General features: G+C 43.8%; 1 protein-coding gene across 1 annotated transcript in view; it reads left to right on the top strand.

Annotated features, from left to right (window-relative positions):
- The first annotated feature begins 1,032 nt into the window (after positions 1-1,032).
- stag1a (STAG1 cohesin complex component a) overlaps positions 1,033-22,572 on the top strand; it is a 150,641-nt gene continuing 129,101 nt past the window's right edge. The window contains exon 1 of the mRNA XM_061894147.1: positions 1,033-1,257. The gene's annotated coding sequence lies outside the window, so the exon portion shown is untranslated. The remainder of the gene's footprint in view (positions 1,258-22,572) is intronic.

A 22,572-nucleotide genomic window follows, 5' to 3' on the forward strand; every position in this document is an offset into this window, starting at 1 on the left:
AATAATCCTGCAGTTTTATTTATGGATTAATGTAAAATGTCTGATATTATTAATAATTTCTGCAGTTATGTTGATGGACCAATGTAAAATATCTGATATTATTAATAAGGCTGCAGTTATGTTCAATATTAATAATAATCATACAGTTATGTTTATGGACCAATGTAAAATGTCTGATATTAATAATTATTTCTGCAGTTGTGTTAATGGACCAATGTAAAATGCCTGATATTATTAATAATCCTGCACTTATGTTCATGGTTCAATGTGAAATGTTCGATATTAGTAATAATCATACAGTTATGTTAATAGACCAATGTAAAATTGGTGATATTATTAATAACCCTGTAGTTATGTTTATAGACCAATGTACAATATGTAATATGAATAATAATCCTGCAGTTTTGTTTATGGATTAATGTAAAATGTCTGATATTATTAATAATTTCTGCAGTTGTGTTTATGGACCAATGTAAAATGTTTGATATTAATAATAACCTTACAGTTATGTTTATGGACCAAACGTCTGATATTATTAGTAATACTCATGCAGTTATGTTTATGGATGATATCATTAATTATTTCTGCATTTATGTTGATGGAGCAATGTAAAATATGTGATATTATTAATAAGGCTGCAGTTATGTTTATGGACCAATGTTTGATATTAATAATAATAATCCTACAGTTATGTTTATGGACCCATGTAAAATTTCTGCTATAATTAATATGTTCATGGTTCAATGTAAAATGTTCAATATTAATAATAATCATACAGTTATGTTTATAGACCAATGTAAAAATTATGATAGTATTAATAGTCCTGCATTTATGTTTATAGACCAATGTAAAATATGTAATATGAATAATAATCCTGCATTTTTGTTTACAGACCAATTAAAAATATCGTGTACTATTAATAATCCTGCAGTAATTTGGACAAAAGAGCAAGGGAGGGGGGGGGGGGTGTCACGTGCCCCTCCCACGTCCCCCTCCCTGCCTGTGCGCGGAGTGTCCGCCAGGGGGCGGCTGCGTCCCGGCGTGAGGCTGCGCTGCTCCCGCGCACCCAGAGAGGAAAATACCACCAGATGGCGGTTTAGGATTGCTGCTCTTCTCTCCCAGGCGCGGTTCCGCTCTCACGGCCAAATTTGGTCCCAATATAAAAAAAAACTCAGCCAAATAATTGAAAAAAAAAGAAAAAGGGATCGATTCGTTCGCTTGGGGAGGCGACGCCGGAGCCGGGGATGGTGGCGGAAGGTGAGTGTTTCAGTGTTGTTTTGAAGGGGGAAGAGGAAGGCTGAGATTCAAGATGGTGGCCGCGCTAGTGCTGTGCTAGCTGCGGTGGGGGAAGGGCGACACACTCGCCTTTCCCTCCGCGCTCACTGCCGTTAGCTTCCCCCGAAAACACCGAACAACCACGGTGGGGCATGAGCGTGTGCGAGCGTGTGTGTTCGGCGGCCGCCATTGTCCACCTGTCGCCCGTCTTGTCAACAAACAAATATGGCGGGCTTTTCCCCGCTCGCATTGAAATGAATGCATCGATGCCGCTTTTAATTGTAGTTTTTCTTGTTGTTGTTGCTCTCTTGGCGATGTTGTTGCCTCGGGATTTCACCGACGTGACACATCTCGGCCCTTTTTTAGAGCCCAAGTAATATTTCTGCATCACCATACATGCCATGTGTTCATTTCTAATGTTATCCTCTTCGCCCCGCCCCCTTCTGTGCAGGGGAGACATGAGTCACACATCAGGGGGTGGAAAAATGGATGGATGATGGATGGATTCCACCAACCAGCCAGTCCATCCATCATCTTAATCCTGCTTGTAGGGCTGGGCGATCCATCCATCCATCCATTTTCTACCGCTTATTCCCTTTTGGGGTCGCGGGGGGTGCTGGCGCCTATCTCAGCTACAATCGGGCGGAAGGCGGGGTACACCCTGGACAAGTCGCCACCTCATCACAGGGCCAACACAGATAGACAGACAACATTCACACTCACATTCAAACACTAGGGCCAAATTTAGTGTTGCCAATCAACCTATCCCCAGGTGAAGTGAAGTGAATTGTGAATTATATTTATATAGCGCTTTTTCTCTAGTGACTGAAAGCGCTTTACATAGTGAAACCCAATATCTAAGTTACATTCAAACCAGTGTGGGTGGCACTGGGAGCAGGTGGGTAAAGTGTCTTGCCCAAGGACACAACGGCAGTTACTAGGATGGCTGAAGCGGGAATCGAACCTGCAACCCTCAAGTTGCTGGCACGGCCACTCTACCAACCGAGCTAAACCGCATGTCTTTGGAAGTGGGAGGAAGCCGGAGTACCCGGAGGGAACCCACGCATTCACGGGGAGAACATGCAAACTCCACACAGAAAGTTCCCGAGCCTGGATTTGAACCCAGGACTGCAGGAACTTCGTATTGTGAGGCAGACGCACCAACCCCTCTCCCACCGTGAAGCTGGGCGATATTGGATTTTATTAATCCATCCATCCATTTTCTGCCGCTTATTCCCGTTCGGGGTCGCGGGGGCGCTGGCGCCTATCTCAGCTATGATCGGGCGGAAGGCGGGGTACACCCTGGACAAGTCGCCATCACATCACAGGGCCAACACAAATAGACACACATTCAAACACATTCTAACACTAGGGCCAAATTTAGTGTTGCCAATCAACCTATCCCCAGGTGCATGTCTTTGGAAGTGGGAGGAAGCCGGAGTACCCGGAGGGAACCCACGCGTTCACGGGGAGAACATGCAAACTCCACACAGAAAGATCCCGAGCCTGGATTTGAACCCAGGACTGCAGGAACTTCGTATTGTGAGGCAGACGCACTAACCCCTCTGCCACCGTGAAGCTGGGCGATATTGGATTTTATTAATCCATCCATCCATTTTCTGCCGCTTATTCCCGTTCGGGGTCGCGGCGGGCGCTGGCGCCTATCTCAGCTACAATCGGGCGGAAGGCGGGGTACACCCTGGACAAGTCGCCACCTCATCGCAGGGCCAACACAGATAGACAGACAACATTCACACTCACATTCACACACTAGGGCCAAATTTAGTGTTGCCAATCAACCTATCCCCAGGTGCATGTCTTTGGAAGTGGGAGGAAGCCGGAGTACCCGGAGGGAACCCACGCATTCACGGGGAGAACATGCAAACTCCACACAGAAAGATCCCGAGCCTGGATTTGAACCCAGGACTGCAGGAACTTCGTATTGTGAGGCAGACGCACCAACCCCTCTCCCACCGTGAAGCTGGGCGATATTGGATTTTATTAATATCGCGATATTTTTATGCCATATCGCGATATACGACATATTTTGCCTTGGCCTTGAATGAACACTTGATGCATATAATCACAGCAGTATGATGATTATATGTGTCTACATTCAAATATTCTTCTTCATACTGCATTCATATATACTACTTTTAAGCTTTCATGCAGGGAGGGAAATCGCAACTAAGTCAATTGACCAAAAGTGTATGTATTAAGGTTATTAAAGGGGAACATTATCACCAGACCTATGTAAGCGTCAATATATACCTTGATGGTGCAGAAAAAAGACCATCTATTTTTTTTAACCGATTTACGAACTCTAAATGGGTGAATTTTGGCGAATTAAACGCCTTTCTGTTTATCGCGCTGGAGACGATGACGTCAGAATGTGACGTCGCCGAGGTAACACACCCGCCATTTTCAACACATTACAAACACCGGGTCCCTGTATTTTCCGTTTTTTTGACTATTTTTTGGAACCTTGGAGACATCATGCCTCGTCTGTGTGTTGTCGGAGGGTGTAACAACACTAACAGGGAGGGATTCAAGTTGCACCACTGGCCCGAATATGCGAAAGTGTCTGCCGCCAGACCCCCATTGAATGTACCGGAGTGTCTCCACATTTGACCGGCGATGCTAAAGCAGACATGGCACAGGGATGTATGGATAACCTGCAAATGCATTTGCAACGATAGTCAACGAAATCACAAAGGTGAGTTTTGTTGATGTTGACTGCCAGCTAATCGATGCTAACATGCTACGCTAATAGATGCTAACATGCTATTTACCGGCGGTGCTAAAGCAGACATGGAACAGAGATGTATGGATAACCTGCAGATGCATTTGCAACTATATTACGTTTCCTTCCACCCACATTTAATGGGAAACAAACACTTACCAATCGACGGATTTAAGTTTCTCCAGTGTCAAAAGATGCGAAAGTCCTGATCGTTTGGTCCGCACATTTTACCCGCGATGCTAACGCAGCTATTCGGCCATGCTATGGCTATGAATAGCGTCAATAGCTATTCGCTCAATAGCTTCAGTTTCTTCTTCAATATTTTCATACTTCAAATAATCTTCTTCATACTGCATTCATATATACTACTTTTAAGCTTTCATGCAGAGAGGGAAATCGCAACTAAGTCAATTGACCAAAAGTGTATGTATTAAAGTTATTAAAGGGGAACATTATCACCAGACCTATGTAAGCGTCAATATATACCTTGATGGTGCAGAAAAAAGACCATCTATTTTTTTTAACCGATTTACGAACTCTAAATGGGTGAATTTTGGCGAATTAAACGCCTTTCTGTTTATCGCGCTGGAGACGATGACGTCAGAATGTGACGTCGCCGAGGTAACACACCCACCATTTTCATTTTCAACACATTACAAACACCGGGTCTCAGCTCTGTTATTTTCCGTTTTTTTGACTATTTTTTGGAACCTTGGAGACATCATGCCTCGTCGGTGTGTTGTCGGAGGGTGTAACAACACTAGCAGGGAGGGATTCAAGTTGCACCACTGGCAAGAAATCTGCCGCCAGACCCCCATTGAATTTGCCAGAGTGTCTGCCGGCGATGCTAAGACAGACATGGCACAGAGATGTATGGATAACCTGCAGATGCATTTGCAACGATTAAGTCAACGAAATCACAAAGGTGAGTTTTGTTGATGTTGTTGACTTATGTGCTAATCAGACATATTTGGTCACGGCTTGACTGCCAGCTAATCGATGCTAACATGCTATTTACGCTAGCTGTATGTACATTTGAAGCTAGATACCCACATTTAATGCGAAACAAACACTTACCAATCGACGGATTTAAGTTGCTCCGGTGTCTCAAGATGCGAAAGTCCTGATCGTTTAGTCCGCACATTTTACCGGCGATGCTAATAAGGCAGCCATGCTATGGGCCACTTCATTAGGTACACCCATGCTATGGCCGAATAGCGTCAATAGCTATTCGCTCAATAGCTTCAATTTCTTCTTCAATTTCGTTTTCGCTATCTGCTTCCATACTCCGACCATCTGTTTCAATACATGCGTAATCTGTTGAATCGCTTAAGCCGCTGAAATCCGAGTCTGAATCCGAGCTAATGTCGCTATATCTTGCTGTGGTAACCGCCATGTTGTTTGTATTGGCAGCCCTGTATGATGTCACAGGGAAATGGATAGTGGTTTCGAAGATAGCGAAAATAAGGCACTTTGAAGCAGTTTTTCGGGATATGTAAAATTTAGAAAAAAACTTTGAAAAATAAAACAAGCCACTGGGAACTGATTTTTATTGTTTTTAACCCTTTTAAAATTGTGATAATGTTCCCCTTTAAAGAATTTCAACATTTCAACTATGTCTACATTCATCCTACATTCCATGAGCATTTCAGTTCAGCGTCAGCTCTTCAACATTCAAACTATTTTTACATTCATACTACATTCTGTCAACATTTCACTTCAATAGCTTTGGAGCATTCACACTCAATTCCATTAGGAATTGCCTCTTCTAGTTCACAACTTGTATTCTTCTTCTCAACATTACTGGCTCTACCTCGTTGCCAAAATGCAGAATGAATCAGCTCTGCTCCTTAGACGGTGATTAAAAGTCCATATTTTGAATTGGACGACTTCAGTGCATGAGTGACACAAGGCCAATGTGTAATGTTTGGGATGTAAGTAAGCATCACATTATTATATATTGATTATGAATGAGGCTCATCTTTGAGCCTACTGGATTTTTTTTTCTGTCCGTGTATTATTTGGGGATTTCCAATGCCTCTTTCTGTTCATTAAAGGGGAACATTATCACAATTTCAAAAGGGTTAAAAACATAAAAGTCAGTTCCCAGTGGCTTGTTGTATTTTTTGAAGTTTTTTTCAAAATTTTACCGGTCTCGGAATTTCCCTAAATAAAGCTTTAAAGTGCCTTATTTTCGACTCTCTGCGAAGACACTGGCCATTTCCCTGTGACATCATACAGTGCTGCCAATGTAAACAAACAATGGGAATACCACTGCAAGATATGGCGACATTAGCTCGGATTCAAACTCGGATTTCAGCGACTTAAGCGATTCAACAGATTACGCATGTATTGAAACAGATGGTTGGAGTATGAAAGTATTGAAGAAGAAACTGAAGCTATTGAGCGAATTCATAGCCATAGCATGGCCGAATAGCTGCGTTAGCATCGCCGGTAAAATGTGCGGACCAAACGATCAGGACTTTCGCATCTTTTGACACGGTAGCAACTTAAATCCGTCGATTGGTAAGTGTTTTTTTCGCATTAAAAGTGGGTGGAAGGAAACGTAATATAGTTGCAAATGCATCTACAGGTTAGCCATACATCTCTGTTCCATGTCTGCTTTAGCACCGCTGGTAAATAGCATGTTAGCATCGATTAGCTGGCAGTCAACATCAACAAAACTCACCTTCGTGATTTGGTTGACTATCGTTGCAAATGCATTTGCAAGTTATCCATACATCTCTGTGCCATGTCTGCTTTAGCACCGCCGGTAAATAGCATGTTAGCATCGATTAGCGTAGCATGTTAGCATCGATTAGCTGGCAGTCAACATCAACAAAACTCACCTTTGTGATTTCGTTGACTATCGTTGCAAATGCATCTGCAGGTTATCCATACATCTCTGTGCCATGTCTGCCTTAGCATCGCCGGTAAAATGTGGAGACACTCCGGCACATTCAATGGGGGTCTGGCGGCAAATTAATTGCCACTTTCGCATCTTCGGGCCAGTGGTGCAACTTGAATCCCTCCCTGTTAGTGTTGTTACAACCTCCGACAACACACTGACGAGGCATGATGTCTCCAAGGTTCCAAAAAATAGTAAAAAAAAAAGGAAAATAACAGAGCTGTGACCCGGTGTTTGTAATGTGTTGAAAATGAAAATGGCGGGTGTGTTACCTCGGCGACGTCACATTCTGACGTCATCGCCTCCAGCGCGATAAACAGAAAGGCGTTTAATTCGCCAAAATTCACCCATTTAGAGTTCGGAAATCGGTTAAAAAAATAAATGGTCTTTTTTCTGCACCATCAAGGTATATATTGACGCTTACATAGGTCTGGTGATAATGTTCCCCTTTAAAGCTACCAGGGATGTTCCTGTTCAAGAGGAATTGTAATTTTCTATCATTCCCAATTAGGGTTGTCCCCAAACCGATATTTTGGTATACTGAGTTCATAAACATATTTCTGAATTTTTAAAAAAAAGGAAAAAATTTGTGATGATAAAAAATATCGATGTAATCATAGTAGTATCGACTCGATACACTTTTGTACTTGGTATCATTACTTGGATGTAGGACGTAGATCCACCCATGGCATTTGTTTACATTGTGACAGCGGTGTGTAGTGAAGCATGTTTAGCTATTCCTCGTCCTCCAGTGATAACGAGACTTGTAAGAAACATACTTTTATTTGTTGCCATGGAGGCAAAGAGTAATCATTTAGAAGTAGCTAAAACACTGCCGACTGTGGATGGATGTTCGCTGCTAGCTAGTTAGCCATGTCTTCAAGCAGTGGTTCTCAAATGTGGGTACGTGAGATTTTTTTTAAATATTCTAAAAATAGCAACATTTCAAAAATACTTTATAAATATATTTATTGAATAATACTTGAACAAAATATGAATGTAAGTTCATAAACTGTAAAAAAAATATTCAGTGTTGACAGCTAGATTTTTTGTGGACATGTTCCATAAATAATAACGTTAAAGATTTCTTTTTTTGTGAAGAAATGTTTAGAATTAAATTGATGAATCCAGATGGATCTCTATTACAATCCCCAAAGAGGGCACTTTAAGTTGATGATTACTTCTATGTGTAGAAATCTTTATTTATAATTGAATCACTTCTTTATTTTTCAACAAGATTGTAGTTATTTTTATCTTTTTTTCCAAATAGTTTAAGAAAGACCACTACAAATGAGCAATATTTTGCACTGTTATACAATTTAATACATCAGAAACTGATGACATAGTGCTGTATTTTACTTCTTTATCTCTGTTTTTCAACCAAAAATGCTCTGCTCTGTTTAGGGGGTACTTGAATTAAAAAAATGTTCACAGGGCGTACATCACTGAAAAAAGGTTCAGAACCACTGTCTTAAAGGGGAACATTATCACGATTTCAAAAGGTTTAAAAACAATAAAAATCAGTTCCCAGTGGCTTGTTGTACTTTTTAAAAAAAAATTTCAAAATTTTACCGGTCCCGGAATATCCCTAAATAAAGCTTTAAAGTGCCTTATTTTCGCTATCTTCGAAACCACTGTCCATTTCCCTGTGACGTCATACAGGGCTGCCAATACAAACAACATGGCGGTTACCACAGCAAGATATGGCGACATTAGCTTGGATTCAGACTCGGATTTCAGCGGCTTAAGCGATTCAACAGATTACGCATGTATTGAAACGGATGGTCGGAGTATGGAAGCAGATAGCGAAAACGAAATTGAAGAAGAAATTGAAGCTATTGAGCGAATAGCTATTGACGCTATTCGGCCGTAGCGTGGGTGTACCTAATGAAGTGGCCCATAGCATGGCTGCCTTATTAGCATCGCCGGTAAAATGTGCGGACCAAACGATCAGGACTTTCGCGTCTTGTGACACTGGAGCAACTTAAATCCGTCGATTGGTAAGTGTTTGTTTCGCATTAAATGTGGGTATCTAGTTTCAAATGTACATACAGCTAGCGTAAATAGCATGTTAGCATCGATTAGCGTAGCATGTTAGCATCGATTAGCTGGCAGTCATGTCGTGACCAAATATGTCTGATTAGCACATAAGTCAACAACATCAACAAAACTCACCTTTGTGATTTCGTTGACTTAATCGTTGCAAATGCATCTGCAGGTTATCCATACATCTCTGTGCCATGTCTGTCTTAGCATCGCCGGTCAAATGTGAAGACACTTTGGTACATTCAATGGGGGTCTGGCGGCCGATTTCCTGCCAGTGGTGCAACTTGAATCCCTCCCTGTTAGTGTTGTTACACCCTCCGACAACACACCGACGAGGCATGATGTCTCCAAGGTTCCAAAAAATAGTCGAAAAAACTGAAAATAACAGAGCTGAGACCCGGTGTTTGTAATGTGAAAATGAATATGGCGGGTGTGTTACCTCGGTGATGTCACATTCTGACGTCATCGCTAAAAGACCGATAAACAGAAAGGTGTTTAATTTGCCAAAATTCACCCATTTAGAGTTCGGAAATCGGTTAAAAAAATACATGGTCTTTTTTCTGCACCATCAAGGTATATATTGACGCTTGCATAGGTTTGGTGATAATGTTCCCCTTTAAAGCACCTCTTTTGAAAGCGCTCTCCAGTCCAGTCTGCAAAAACACATGGCGCTACACACACACACGGACAACACACTCGTGTCCTTTTTTTAAATTTGGCTCATCTTGGTGTTCCCTAGTTCATAAGCACATAATAATGCAAGTGTGGCGGATGTGTCGTCAATCCTCTTCACAACACACTTGCTGTGCCAGAGAATAAGACGCAGCAGAAAGGTTCTGTGGTGCCAATTTTGCGACATTGACGCTGCATTTAGCAAGGAGAGGTATGCATTGTAAGTGAAGATTGTGTCTTTGCGCCGTGCATTTATTTAGTAGGGATGCACCGAAATGAAAATTTGTGGCCGAAACCGAATAATATTTGAAGGCCGAATACCAAATACCGAATAATAAATGCAGTTTTTCACAACTTTTTTATATTGCATAAAAAGCCTAGAATACATTTTTAGACATGTTTTTCAAATAAAGTAATTTTTTATTGAATATTGAAATTTTTTAATATTCCAGTAGCCTTTGCTTTTCAAAAAAAGCACAGTTTTTCATTTATATTAGGCCTTCAAACAAAACATGCATCCCAAAAAAAATAAAGTGCATTAAAGTGGATAAACCCACAACAAATGAATTATTGTCCTTTTGGCAAAAGTCTGCTTAGCCACAGTAGATATGCTAATAATGTAAACAGAAGGCTCAAGTAAATCTCAATGAAGTGTGTGCCTGTAACCTCATACACTTATACAGGTACACAACATATCCCAGGCCAGAACAGATTTGTCAATAACAGTACTTCAGCTTCAGAATAAAAAGAAGGAAACCAACTATGTATAAAACAATTTAAATTTAACACTGCACGTTATTTGATTGCGTCACCGCGTCAAAAAATTGCGTCTTTGCCACTATTTGCATGCTTTTCCAGTGAATGAGAAGTATTACTCGTCTGTGAGTTCCCCAAAGTGTTATCAAGCACAGTTTTACGATCATTTCAATTTTAAACAGTGATATTAATTCTTGTTACTTGTACTGCGTTTCATCATAATGCCCTTTATTGTTACATGCCTAGTGCGAGTGTGCAAAACATGCAAATTGTTTTGTTTGTTGCTTGTTTTTAGAACACAGGAACGCAGGATACTCATACTCTCTCCTATCTCTATACTTCAAGTATTTAGCTCTACCGCAACAGTTACCACCACATAGAGAAAACCTCCAGAAGCCTCCAAACCATAATCACTTCCATAAGTGCTAAGATCCACAATAATAACATAGATGTGTTAATGTAGATATGTTTGGACCAGTCCGTTATGCATGTATGAGTAATGAGAGATTGAGATATTTTTAAGTGTTCTTTTTTAATCCATAGTCATGTTTAAAGGGGAACTTTATCACCAGACCTATGTAAGCGTCAATATATACCTTGATGGTGCAGAAAAAAGACCATCTATTTTTTTTAACCGATTTCCGAACTCTAAATGGGTGAATTTTGGCGAATTAAACGCCTTTCTGTTTATCTCGCTGGAGGCGATGACGTCAGAATGTGACGTCGCCGAGGTAACACACCCACCATTTTTCATTTTCAACACATTACAAACACCGGGTCTCAGCTCTGTTGTTTTCCGTTTTTTTGACTATTTTTTGGAACCTTGGAGACATCATGCCTCGTCGGTGTGTTGTCGGAGGTTGTAACAACACTAACAGGGAGGGATTCAAGTTGCACCACTGGCCCGAAGATGCGAAAGTGTCCGCCGCCAGACCCCCATTGAATGTACCGGAGTGTTTCCACATTTGACCGGCGATGCTAAGGCAGACATGGCACAGAGATGTATGGATAACCTGCAGATGCATTTGCAACGATAGTCAACGAAATCACAAAGGTGAGTTTTGTTGATGTTGACTGCAAGCTAATCGATGCTAACATGCTATTTACCAGCGGTGCTAAAGCAGACATGGCACAGAGATGTATGGATAACCTGTAGATGCATTCGCAACTATATTACGTTTCCTTCCACCCACTTTTAATGCAAAAAAAAACACTTACCAATCGACGGATTTAAGTTGCTCCAGTGTCAAAAGATGTGAAAGTCCTGATCGTTTGGTCCGCACATTTAACCGGCCATGCTAACGCAGCTATTCGGCCATGCTATGGCTATGAATAGCGTCAATAGCTATTCGCTCAATAGCTTCAGTTTCTTCTTCAATATTTTCATACTCCAACCATCTGTTTCAATACATGCGTAATCTGTTGAATCGCTTAAGTCGCTGAAATCCGAGTTTAAATCCGAGCTAATGTCACTATATCTTGCTGTGGTATTCCCATTGTTTGTTTACATTGGCAGCACTGTGTGACGTCACAGGGAAATGGATAGTCGCATCGCAAATAGCGAAAATCAAGCACTTTAAAGCTTTTCTTAGGGATGTTCCGAGACCGGTAAAATTTTGAAAAAAACTTCAAAAAACATTACAAGCCACTGGGAACTGATTTTTATTGATTTTAACCCTTTTGAAATTGTGATAATGTTCCCCTTTAAAGCAGCTATTATTTTTCCATGTAGTCTGTCTTCTTGTGACCTTGCTTTTATCATACACACGCTAGTAAACTCTTTGTTTTATCTTAAGGGCTCCTGTTTGTCGACTCAGAGATGTTTTGGCCAGTTCCTTATGTTTCTTTCTGGGTGGGAGGGGCTGTTTTCGCTCTACATAAGCTGACTCTTTTTGTTTGAATTTAGACCTTTTTTGCTGATGCTATTGTTGCGTTGTAAGGGCTAGTCTCCTATAGCTTTAGTAAAACTTGGCCAAGTACTATTCTGTCTCGGTGGTTCTTTTTTACGCATCCAAAAGCACTTGGGAGTGACCAGTGTGTTTTATTCCCTGAGAGGAAGACTGGTCGCGCCCAACAGTAATCAGGAGTTTGTATAAATCGGGGATGAGACAGAAAGCCGGAGCAGTGATTTAAGAATGGGAGTGATGTGCAATTTACAGACTCTCATTAGGATTCTAGCGGCACTGTATTGACCATACGCTAGTGTTTGAATGTCCTTGCCAAGAATTCCAATAAGGACACCATTGCATTGCAGTAGTTCAGAATCGACTAAACAAATGCTTTGACAAGTTTACAGGGCGCAGTTTGGAGATTTAGGAACAGTGTCTTACATCGGTGTTATATGGGGTTGTTAAAAGGAAGTTGGGGATCAAACCACACCCCCAGGTTGGTGACTGAAAAGGAGACAATGATGTTTAAGGTAAATTGGGAAATGGGGGAGGAGTGAGTTTGGTGTGAGGTGCCAAGGAGTGCCTGGTGTTTTTTTTTTACTCATGTTTAACTTAAGTCGCTGTCCATCCAGGCTGTTACCTCCTCAATATGCGAAGAGGTCAATGGCGGGCCGTGGCTTTCTCACTTAGGCTTTCAGTGATATCCGATTTAGTCCGACTTCACCTCTCAAAATACCGTAATTGATGTCACCACACGGACACGGCTGGAGATACTATACAGAAACACTTGCACACTACTTAGTATTGAACCCCCTCAACAGTGGACAAAAGGGTCTTTTTTTTGGCGCATTTAACATTCAATACACCCGCTTCAGCAATTATTAAAATACTTGTATTACACAAATGAAACATGAAAAAATAAAGAAATGAAATATTTGAACGAGCAATTCGTAGCGCCCATCCAACGGCGTCCTGAGGGATGACGTTCGAAAACCGGTTCTCCCGATTGTTCGATAAGAAAAGAAACGATTCCATGGATTCGAATCCCTTTTTGAGAAATGGTTCAGGCCGTACATAACCTGAAGGTTAGAGAAAGGTGTCATGGAGAAGCAGCGACAGAGATAACGAAGCACGCCCCTCTTCTTCTGCTTCAACCTGCAGTCCAGTGTTAGTGCCCGGTGAGTAACTAACGTTAAAGGGGAACATTTTCACAATTTCAAAAGGGTTAAAAACAATAAAAATCAGTTCCCAGTGGCTTGTTGTATTTTTTGAAGTTTTTTTCAAAATTTTACCGGTCCCGGAATATCAATAAATAAAGCTTTAAAGTGCCTTATTTTCGCTATCTTCGAAACCACTATCCATTTCCCTGTGACGTCATACAGGGCTGGCAATACAAACAACATGGCGGTTACCACAGCAAGATATAGCGACATCAGCTCGGATTCAGACTTGGATTTCAGCGGTTTAAGCGATTCAACAGATTACGCATGTATTGAAACAGATGGTCGGAGTATGGAGGCAGACAGCGAAAACGAAATTGAAGAAGAAACTGAAGCTATTGAGCGAATAGCTATTGACGCTATTCGGCCATAGCGTGGGTGTACCTAATGAAGTGGCCCGTAGCATGGCTGCCTTATTAGCATCGCCGGTAAAATGTGCGGACCAAACGATCAGGACTTTCGCATCTTGTGACACTGGAGCAACTTAAATCCGTCGATTGGTAAGTGTTTGTTTCGCATCAAATGTGGGTATCTAGTTTCAAATGTACATACAGTTAGCGTAAATAGCATGTTAGCATTGATTAGCGTAGCATGTTAGCATCGATTAGCTGGCAGTCATGCCGTGACCAAATATGTCTGATTAGCACATAAGTCAACAACATCAACAAAACTCACCTTTGTGATTTTGTTGACTTAATCGTTGCAAATGCATCTGCAGGTTATCCATACATCTCTGTGCCATGTCTGTCTTAGCATCGCCGGTCAAATGTGAAGACACTTTGGTACATTCATTGGGTGTCTGGCGGCAGATTTCTTGCCAGTGGTGCAACTTGAATCCCTCCCTGTTAGTGTTGTTACACCCTCCGACAACACACCGACGAGCCATGATGTCTCCAAGGTTCCAAAAAATAGTCGAAAAAACGGAAAATAACAGAGCTGAGACCCGGTGTTTGTAATGTGAATATGAATATGGCGGGTGTGTTACCTCGGTGACGTCATCGCTAAAAGACCGATAAACAGAAAGGCGTTTAATTTGCCAAAATTCACCCATTTAGAGTTCGGAAATCGGTTAAAAAAAAATACATGGTCTTTTTTCTGCACCATCAAGGTATATATTGACGCTTACATAGGTTTGGTGATAATGTTCCCCTTTAACTGTTGCTGGTTCATTTCCATATTTGCTCACTTGTAGCCTTTAGGCTAAAATAACGTTACCTCTTATGTCACCCAGGACTGCAGTAATGTTAGCTACACTAACGTTAACCGAGCATAGTCAGTGGCTAACGGTAAAGTTAACGTTAGCCTTTTCGTATGTGTCTTATAATGTTAACGGTATCTTGTAGCCTACACTACTGCGGAGTTTGCAGGTCTATCTAATAAACTAGTGCTTTCTTTTTTTACTTTAGTTTACTTCGTACATCACAAAATTGATAATTTCTTAACTAACATCATCCCTGGTGGTACCCCTTGTGGTTGTTTGATTCGTGTGAAAGTTTGACCACCGGTGTTGTGCCAAAATGTAATTGCCTGGCAAAAATTTATTTTCTTGCTTGGCTTGGTCTGTCCACACAGCGGATTACTAGGTGTAAGAAAACCACTTTATCTTCATAGTTATTGTACTGGTGAGTTTTCTGTGGCTTTCTATGGCTCTGGTGCTACTTCCTGTTTTTGCTTGTTAACATCTGCTACCGAGATAGCCTACTGTCAGCAATTTGTGATCTGATTGGCTATCGCAACTGTCCATCAACTCTGTGTTCTCAAATTCATCCGCTAACGGTCTGCTCTTCTCCCATTGATTGATTGATTGATTGATACTTTTATTAGTAGATTGCACAATTCAGTACATATTTCGTACAATTGACCACTAAATAGTAACACCCGAATAAGTTTTTTCAACTTGTTTAAGTCAGGGTCAACGTTAATCAATTCATGGTACAAGTGACTATCAGTGACTATCCATTCACAGGACGCGTAAATGTCACGTGCAACGGGGCGACAGGTGCAAAGGATGTCAAGTGAATCTAGTTAATAGTGTGAGAGTCCAGTCCATAGTGGATCTAGTTAATAGTGTGAGAGTCCAGTCCATAGTGGATGTAGTTAATATTGTAAGAGTCCAGTCCATAGTGGATCTAACATAGTAGTGTGAGAGTCCAGTCCATAGTGGATTTAGTTGATAGTGTGAGAGTCCAGTCCATAGTGGATCTAGTTAATATTGTAAGAGTCCAGTCCATAGTGGATCTAACAAAGTATTGTGAGAGTCCAGTCCATAGTGGATCTAGTTAATAGTGTGAGAGTCCAGTCCATAGTGGATCTAGTTAATAGTGTGAGAGTCCAGTCCATAGTGGATCTAGTTAATAGTGTGAGTGTCCAGTCCATAGTGGATCTAGTTCATATTGTAAGAGTCCAGTCCATAGTGGATCTAACATAGTAGTGTGAGAGTCCAGTCCATAGTGGATATAGTTAATAGTGTGAGAGTCCAGTCCATAGTGGGTCTAGTTAATAGTGTGATAGTCCAGTCCATAGTGGATCTAGTTAATATTGTAAGAGTCCAGTCCATTGTGGATCTAACATAGTAGTGTGAGAGTCCAGTCCATCGTGGATCTAGTTAATAGTGTGAGAGTCCAGTCCATAGTGGATATAGTTAATAGTGTGACGTCCAGTCAATAGTGGATCTAACATAATAGTGTGAGAGTCCAGTCCACAGTGGAACTAACATAATAGTGTGGGAGTCCAGTCCATAGTGGGGCCAACAGCGGATGAGCTTGATTGGAGACAAGTCAGCAGCCCAGAGACATCACCAACTGATGTACAGATGAGTGGTCCACCCCGGGTTCCGACTTTGAACAGCTAGGGCCTCATTTGTGGTCACCTGAAAACCACTCCACGTAGGAGAGGGGGGCAGAGCAGTAAAGAAAAGAGGCGGCAGATTAACTGGTCTATAAGGGGGGGTCTATTTAAAGGCTAGAGTATAGCATTTTTAAGATTGGACTTAATTGCTTCTACGGAGGTAGCATCTTTAGAACATTCCAGAGTACTGGAGCCCGAATAGAAAACGCTCTATAGCCCGCAGACTGTTTTTGGGCTCTGGGAATCACTAATAAGCCAGAGTTCTTACAACGCAGATATCTGGCCGGGACATTTGGTACAATACAATCAACAAGATGGGATGCAGCTAGACCCTTTAGTATTTTATACCTAGTAAAACCTTAAAGTCACATCTTAAGTGCACAGGAAGCCAGTGCTGGTGAGCCAGTATAGGTATATATGTACATTATATACTCTAGGTATATAAAGGTATATACAGTATATGCGTAACATGACCAAACTTTCTTGTTCTTGTCAAAAGTCTAACAGCCGCTTTTTGTACCAAACGTAATATTTTAATGCTAGACATTGGGAGACGCCATGAATAATGATCTCAGCGTCACTGGTGGATAAAATGGAACACATTTTAGCAATATTACTGATATGATCAAAGGCTGTTTTAGTAACATTCTTTAATGTGTGACTCAAATGAGAGAGTTGAGTGGAAGATAATAGCCAGATTCTTTACCGAGTCGCCTTGTGTAATAATTTGCTTGTCAAATGTTAACTTGGTATTATTAAAAAGGTGCCGGTGTCTCGTAGGACCGATAATCAGCATTTCCGTTTTGTTAGCGTTGAGTTGCAAAAAGTTAACAGACATCCAAGACGTGCAGAGTCCCTGGTCAACCTGAGCAAAACTCTTTCAGTCTAACCGAAACTCCTCAAATAGGTTGTTCTGCTTGAGCTGGTTCTGGAGCTGCCAGACAACTAACTTATCCAATACCCTTGAGAAAAAGGTTAGGTTTGAGACGCGTCTATATTTTATGAGCACTTCTTGGTCTTGAGAGATTTTTTTTTAAGGACCGGGATGGATGACAGCAGCTTAGAGGGCAGGAGGGACATAACTGCTTTGCAGTGGAAAATGAACAAAATGAGTGACGATTAGGCCAACAGCGGGTGAGAGTGACTTGACGGAGACTGTTGGGATGGGATCCAAAATACAGTCGCCTGCAGACGATCCCATTCCCAGCACCGTATCTTCAATCTGCTATAGTGAATGATGGCAAGGATCCATCTTATCTTCCTTAATTATTTACTTACTTATTAAACCGGTTAAACATGTCTGAAACGAATCAATCATAACCATGATCAAAGTATAGCTAGACCAGGGGTAGGGAACCTATGGCTCGGGAGCCAGATGTGGCTCTTTTGGTGACTGCATCTGGCTCTCGGATAAATCTGAGCTGACATTGCTTAGCACAATAAGTAATGAATAATTCCACTTGTAATCACAGTGTTAAAAATAACGTTCAAAATATAAAACATTCTCATGCATTTTTAATCCATCCATCCGTTTCCTACCGCACCTGTTCAAGAAGTTGCGTCAAAGGTAAGAAGTTTTTTTATTTATTATTGGTTAGTGTGGGGCTTGCCCTCCTGGGGGTTCTTCAGACCACCAAGCACCGACATGAGAGCCTGTTTCAGGGTTACAATATTGTTTTATTTTTCAATTAGTCTCTCAGTTGCTTTCCAGCAATTGTCTTTTTCTCTTTCGTTCTCGCTCGCGCTCTGGCTCCAGCCCCAGCCCCAACCCCGTCTCTCCTCCTGGCTGCTGATTATAACAGAGCGACAGATGATTTAGATAACAAGGCCCAGGTGGGCCATCTACACACCTGTCGCTGATTTCAAGGCCGATCCTGGGAACACCCCGCTTCGCCGCAGGCCCCCCCCCCCCCCAGTGTATTATATATATATAATATATTATATATAAGTTATTATAATTGGCCTTAGTGTGTGAATGTGAGTGTGAATGTTGTCTGTCTATCTGTGTTGGCCCTGCGATGAGGTGGCGACTTGTCCGGGGTGTACCCCACCTTCCGCCCGATTGTAGCTGAGATGGGCGCCAGCGCCCCCCTCGACCCAGAAAGGGAATAAGCGGTAGAAAATGGATGGCCGGCGCCCCCCGCGACCCCGAAAGGGAATAAGCGGTAGAAAATGGATGGATATTATTGTCTACTGTGAGCAAACTGTGGTGCTGAATTTCCCACAGGGATCAATAAATGATAAATGGGTTGTACTTGTATAGCGCTTTTCTACCTTTAAGGTACTCAAAGCACTTTGACACTACTTCCACATTTACCCATTCACACACTGATGGAGGGAGCTGCCATGCAAGGCACTAACCAGCACCCATCAGGAGCAAGGGTGAAGTGTCTTGCTCAGGACACAACGGACGTGACGAGGTTGGTTCTAGGTGGGGATTGAACCAGGGACCCTCGGGTTGCGCACGGCCACTCTGCCACTGCGCCACGCCGTCCTTTCTAAGTACTTTCTATGCTATTCTATGATATTGAATCAAAATTATTGGCCTATCCAAGGTTCCCATTACATCACATCAAATATTCCACTAAGAAAAATATTTTAGGTGGAAGATTTAGCATCCATCCATCCATCCATCATCTTCCGCTTATCCGAGGTCGGGTCGCGGGGGCAACAGCCTAAGCAGGGAAACCCAGACTTCCCTCTCCCCAGCCACTTCGTCTAGCTCTTCCCGGGGGATCCCGAGGCGTTCCCAGGCCAGCCGGGAGACATAGTCTTCCCAACGTGTCCTGGGTCTTCCCCGTGGCCTCCTACCGGTTGGACGTGCCCTAAACACCTCCCTAGGGAGGCGTTCGGGTGGCATCCTGACCAGATGCCCGAACCACCTCATCTGGCTCCTCTCGATGTGGAGGAGCAGCGGCTTTACTTTGAGTTCCTCCCGGATGGCAGAGCTTCTCACCCTATCTCTAAGGGAGAGCCCCGCCACACGGCGGAGGAAACTCATTTCGGCCGCTTGTACCCGTGATCTTATCCTTTCGGTCATGACCCAAAGCTCATGACCATAGGTGAGGATGGGAACGTAGATCGACCGGTAAATTGAGAGCTTTGCCTTCCGGCTCAGCTCCTTCTTCACCACAACGGATCGGTACAACGTCCGCATTACTGAAGACGCCGCACCGACCCGCCTGTCGATCTCACGATCCACTCTTCCCTCACTCGTGAACAAGACTCCTAGGTACTTGAACTCCTCCACTTGGGGCAGGGTCTCCTCCCCAACCCGGAGATGGCACTCCACCCTTTTCCGGGCGAGAACCATGGACTCGGATTTGGAGGTGCTGATTCTCATTCCGGTCGCTTCACACTCGGCTGCGAACCGATCCAGCGAGAGCTGAAGATCCCGGTCAGATGAAGCCATCAGGACCACATCATCTGCAAAAAGCAGAGACCTAATCCTGCGGTTACCAAACCGGAACCCCTCAACGCCTTGACTGCGCCTAGAAATTCTGTCCATAAAAGTTATGAACAGAATCGGTGACAAAGGACAGCCTTGGCGGAGTCCAACCCTCACTGGAAATGTGTTCGACTTACTACCGGCAATGCGAACCAAGCTCTGGCACTGATCGTACAGGGAACGGACCGCCACAATAAGACAGTCCGATACCCCATACTCTCTGAGCACTCCCCACAGGACTTCCCGAGGGACACGGTCGAATGCCTTCTCCAAGTCCACAAAGCACATGTAGACTGGTTGGGCAAACTCCCATGCACCCTCAAGAACCCTGCCGAGAGTATAGAGCTGGTCCACAGTTCCACGACCAGGACGAAAACCACACTGTTCCTCCTGAATCCGAGGTTCGACTATCCGACGTAGCCTCCTCTCCAGTACACCTGAATAAACCTTACCGGGAAGGCTGAGGAGTGTGATCCCACGATAGTTGGAACACACCCTCCGGTCCCCCTTCTTAAAGAGAGGAACCACCACCCCGGTCTGCCAATCCAGAGGTACCGCCCCCGATGTCCACGCGATGCTGCAAAGTCTTGTCAACCAAGACAGCCCCACAGCATCCAGAGCCTTAAGGAACTCCGGGCGGATCTCGTCCACCCCTGGGGCCTTGCCACCGAGGAGCTTTTTAACTACCTCAGCGACCTCAGCCCCAGAAATAGGAGAGTCCACCACAGATTCCCCAGGCACTGCTTCCTCATAGGAAGACGTGTTGGTGGGATTGAGGAGGTCTTCGAAGTATTCCTTCCACCTATCCACAACATCCGCAGTCGAGGTCAGCAGAACACCATCCGCACCATACACGGTGTTGATAGTGCACTGCTTCCCCTTCCTGAGGCGGCGGACGGTGGTCCAGAATCGCTTCGAAGCCGTCCGGAAGTCGTTTTCCATGGCTTCCCCGAACTCTTCCCATGTCCGAGTTTTTGCCTCCGCGACCGCTGAAGCTGCACATCGCTTGGCCTGTCGGTACCTGTCCACTGCCTCCGGAGTCCTATGAGCCAAAAGGACACGATAGGACTCCTTCTTCAGCTTGACGGCATCCCTCACCGCTGGTGTCCACCAAGGGGTTTTAGGATTGCCGCCCCGACAGGCACCAACTACCTTGCGGCCACAGCTCCGATCTGCCGCCTCGACAATAGAGGTGCGGAACATGGTCCACTCGGACTCAATGTCCAGCACCTCCCTCGTGACATGTTCAAAGTTCTTCCGGAGGTGGGAATTGAAACTTTGTCTGACAGGAGACTCTGCCAGACGTTCCCAGCAGACCCTCACAATGCGTTTGGGCCTCCCAGGTCTGTCCGGCATCCTCCCCCACCATCGCAGCCAACTCACCACCAGGTGGTGATCGGTAGAAAGCTCCGCCCCTCTCTTCACCCGAGTGTCCAAAACATGAGGCCGCAAATCCGATGACACAACTACAAAGTCGATCATGGAACTGCGGCCTAGGGTATCCTGGTGCCAAGTGCACATATGGACACCCTTATGTTTGAACATGGTGTTTGTTATCGACAAACTGTGACGAGCACAAAAGTCCAATAACAAAACACCACTCGGGTTAAGATCCGGGCGGCCATTCTTCCCAATCACGCCTCTCCAGGTTTCACTGTCGTTGCCAACGTGAGCGTTGAAGTCTCCCAGTAGGACAAGGGAATCACCCGGGGGAGCACTTTCCAGTACTCCCTCGAGTGTTCCCAAAAAGGGTGGGTACTCTGAACTGCTGCTTGGTGCATAAGCACAAACAACAGTCAGGACCCGTCCCCCCACCCGAAGGCGGAGGGAGGCTACCCTTTCGTCCACCGGGTTGAACTCCAACGTACAGGCTTTGAGCCGGGGGGAAACAAGAATTGCCACCCCAGCCCGTCGCCTCTCACTGCCGGCAACGCCAGAGTGGAAGAGGGTCCAATCCCTCTCGAGAGAAGTGGTTCCAGAGCCCTTGCTGTGCGTCGAAGTGAGTCCAACTATATCCAGCCGGAATTTCTCGACTTCGCGCACTAGCTCAGGCTCTTTCCCCCCCAGTGACGTGACGTTCCACGTCCCAAGAGCTAGCTTCTGTAGCCGAGGATCGGACCGCCAAGTGCCCTGCCTTCGGCTGTCGCCCAGCTCACAATGCACCCGACCTCTATGGCCCCTGCTATGGGTGGTGAGCCCATTGGAGGGGTGACCCACGTTGCCTCTTCGGGCTGTGCCCGGCCGGGCCCCATGGGAACAGGCCCGGCCACCAGGCGCTCGCCATCGTGCCCCACCTCCGGGCCTGGCTCCAGAGGGGGGCCCCGGTGACCCGCGTCCGGGCGAGGGAAATCTGGGTCCATGGTTTTTCATCTTCATAAAGGTCTTCGATTTAGATTTAGCAAATTTGGTTTTTCATCTTCATAAAGGTCTTCGATTTAGATTTAGCAAATTTGGTAAATTAATAAACAAAAAATTTATATTTAGTTTTTTTCTTACTGTACCGAAAATGCACCGTACCATGACCTCTAAACCGAGGTACCGAACCGAAATTTTTGTGTACCTTTACACCCCTACCTTTAATATATATTTGCCGTATTTTCAATTTTTGCGGCTTTTTGTACATTGTACTTTTCTGAGATTTTTTCATGTGGTTCGAGACTTTTTAAATTAAAAACCACTAGGAACTAACTTGTCGAGTATCTGCCCAGGCTTATCTCCAGCCATTCATTCAATATATTCATTTGTTAAAGCTAAAGTACCAATGATTG

The sequence above is a fragment of the Nerophis ophidion genome, linkage group LG03 (genome assembly GCF_033978795.1).
Source record: "Nerophis ophidion isolate RoL-2023_Sa linkage group LG03, RoL_Noph_v1.0, whole genome shotgun sequence".
Classification (NCBI taxonomy): domain Eukaryota; kingdom Metazoa; phylum Chordata; class Actinopteri; order Syngnathiformes; family Syngnathidae; genus Nerophis; species Nerophis ophidion.